The sequence below is a fragment of the Tupaia chinensis genome, unplaced genomic scaffold, assembly GCF_000334495.1.
Source record: "Tupaia chinensis unplaced genomic scaffold, TupChi_1.0 Scaffold148175_1, whole genome shotgun sequence".
NCBI classification, from domain to species: Eukaryota; Metazoa; Chordata; class Mammalia; order Scandentia; family Tupaiidae; genus Tupaia; species Tupaia belangeri.
Window position 1 is genome coordinate 13,355 of NW_006208026.1, and position 3,352 is coordinate 16,706.

Here is a 3,352-nt window from a genome sequence, read left to right on the forward strand (position 1 = left end):
GAATATTTTAAATCATAAGAAAAATACTGGGACAGCACTGTGGCATAGGGGTTAAATGAGCTGCATCCCTCATGGCCAACCACGTGGTTGAAGTTCTGGATCCACTGACTTGAGAAACACACCACACACATGTGTGTTTGTGTCCAAAATCTCCACAAGATGGAGGAGAGAGGATTAGGGCGTGACCATGCCCCACTGGGATAATTTTGCCTTTTCCCTCTCCCTCCCTCTCTGTCTCTCTGTGTTGTCTGTCTCGTTGTATCTCTCTGATAAGTGCATGTTTCCGCTGGCAGTAAATTTTAACAATAAAGAAAGAAAAATACTTATTCTTTTAAGAGGTAGGAGGAAACTGGATGCATTGAGGTGATGGTGGTCGCTCTGTCGTGACACCTAGCATGTTTCACTAGGTACGTGGCACTGAGTTTTTGATTTGACACAGTCAGTAAAAGTGGTTGAGCAATATCAGTGAGGTGAACTTTTTTATAAGGAGACTTCACAAAGTTTGTGGAAAAATGGAATTAAAGTACTAGCTTTTTCATAACACATGTTTTCTATGAACAGTATGAAGACTCTTTCATATATTTAAACAATTTTTTTTAAGCTGTGGGTTCTTAATACCTCTTAAAGGTCAGGCAGGTGTAATCCAAAGCAATATGAAGTGATCCCATATGGTAAGGTTTCCAGTTTAAGTCTGGAGACTTCGTGAATACACTGGGCACACACTGACCATGAGCCAGGCCTGGCTGGAGACTGGGCATGGATCACAGGGTCAGGACCCTTGTTGGAGTGCTGGTGCTCTCACTCTCACCCTGTCTCTCTTGCTTTTTTAAGAAATAAAGAAACTGTAAATCATATTTGAATACCCTTTAAAGCATTACTCTGGTATTTGAGTTCCTGGTTCTTCATTGGAGTAAAGGCTTAGAGGCAAGAAACCTTCGAGTAGGAAATGAGTGGTGGACTTCCTTTCTGTGTGTTTCTGTCCTTTCTTAGTCCAGCATACCACAAGCTTGTGTAGTTTTCTGCATTTGAGAGTTCATTTGTGACGTGCTGTAAATGGGGTGTGGGTTTAGGTGTGTGTTGTTGGAAAAGGTCCCTCCCCATCACCTTGGAATCTCACTGGACAAGGTTGTAGTTGAGTTTTTCTTGACCCTTGGGTGGGCTAGTGAGGAATAAGGAAGTAAAGGGACTTTCTCTGTCTTTTTTTTTTTTTTTTTTTTTATTTGAGGTTTTTTTTTTTTTGTTTTTTTCTAATGGGCCAAAGAGAGGGGATTCAGAGTCTCAGTCTCTGCTCTCTGTCAGGCCAGCCCCAAGACCATGTAGACTTCAGAGGGATCCTCACATGAACTACGGAAAGCTATAGTGGGGATCGGCATTCTTTATCCTACTGAACTGTGGCATAAGGGACAGCTTATTTTCTGAACGAGAACGCAGTTCTTGCACACCCTGCACATCCAGAACTGGTACTCAGTGATCGGGCTTCCTGTGGCAACGCATATTGGCAGTTTCCCTTCTCCACCTTCAAGAAGGCTGTTCAATTCCGATTCTCTGTTATCTTCTGGAGTATGCTTGGTGAAGATTTCTAGAGCTAGATCTTCATATTGCTGTTTCTGTTCAGAACTGAGCGTCTCTAAAGATTCAAGTTTGATAAAAAAGCTTTTGAACAAGTGCCGAAAGAGCTACTGGCGCACACACAGAGTGTGAACAGAGAGTAGATCTCCACTGCAGAGATGATGTCTCCATAGTCTCTCAGGTGAAGAGCTGTTTTCAATGCAGCGTCGACATAGCCCTCGTAGAGCTGCCTCTTTGCCAGTAGAAAGAAGTGGTAAGCCTCATCCCCTCTCCAGGTATTATCTGTGAAACGACTAGAAGAAGATAGAGCCTCCTCCAGCAAACCCGCCAAAGCAGACGTGGCCTCTAAACTCTTTCCTTTAACTTTTCCTCATTGCTCATTTTTCACCTGTTCATGGTACTGCTCTATTAGTAAAGCCACCATTACGTAGAGCTTCTTAACACGTAAAACCTCAGTTCTTTTCTTGGCCTCTTCATCTGCAATCTTAAACATCAGTTGAGCAGCATCAAAAAAGTAATTGGCTTTCCGATAGAGTTCTACCGCATCGAGAATTTTCTTTTCCAGTAAATGAGATGCGTACTAGCCAAAAGGGATCTAATTTCCTTTAGGTTGTGACTTTTAGCCAATTCAACAGCTCTGTTCCGTTGGTTAAGATGCATACAGGTACCTACAGCTGCCTTTGGTTAATTACATTTCAAAAATGCAGTCACAGCTTGCTCACACATTCCAACTCTCACAAACATTTGAGCTATTTCTGGAAGCAGTTTGTAGTTTTCTGGAAGTGAACTGGCAAGATTCTCTAATCCCTCATAATCTTCTAACTTATAGTAACATTCCGCTAGGCGTCCCTCGCTCTGGCCTTGTATATAATATTGTACAGCATTTAACCACTTTTGCCGATCAGCAAAGTAGTCTGCAATGGCATTTGGCTTGTACAAGGAGTGTCATCTGCATGGCCAGATCCCGTTTTCAAGAGCTGGAGTACTCCAAACCAGTTTCCCAATTTCACCCGGAGGCCAATAGCAAGGTCTCTTCTGTCCATATCAAGGTACATTCTTTCAGCCTCTTCAAACTTGCCAAAGTAGGCAGCAACTTCAGCCTGCTTCATCGATTCACTCTGCAGATGGCCCAGGTGCTTCACAAATTTAATGCCTTGGTAATCTTTGCAGCGCACAAATGCCTGCACCGCCTGCTCTGTGGTGTGCAATTCTAGTTTCTGAAGAGCTGCTTCAGCCAGGAGGTGCCAGAGTTGGGGGTGTGGATTGTCCTCTATGAACTGAGATGCATCTTGAATTCCAATGCCAATCAGTGCTCGACTATCTCGTAGGGACCGAATCTCAAAGTTAATTATAAAATCCTTGTTTGGATGTTCCGGATTCTTTAATATATCATCCAAGAGAACAGATTTAATTTCTAAATCCTCAAAGTGACAGATATATCCAGAGGTCTCAATGGGCTCCTCAGGATCCAAGTTTCTGAAAACATACATTCTTGTCTTCTCCATCATGGCAAATAAATCAGGATTATCCTTGGTCCACTTCATATTCCAGACATCTTTCTGCTCCAATTTTAACAACTCTCTGATTACTTGCTGTCCTGTACTGTCTGTCATCCGAGCATCCAAATCAAAGAAAGTCAGAACTCTTGATATATCTATGATTGGAAGCCGACTAGAGTTGCAGTTCAAGGATAACTGGTAGGCGCAACAAGGGAATGTTTTTGAGTCAAACCAACATTAGGAAGACTATATTTCTGAATAGTGCCAGATTCACGACCCACAAT

General features: G+C 42.6%; 1 pseudogene; it reads right to left on the reverse strand.

Moving 5' to 3' along the window:
- Positions 1 to 1,376: 1,376 nt before the first annotated feature.
- Positions 1,377 to 3,346, reverse strand: LOC102502832 (WD repeat-containing protein 35-like; annotated as a pseudogene).
- Between the last annotated feature and the right edge of the window lie 6 nt (positions 3,347 to 3,352).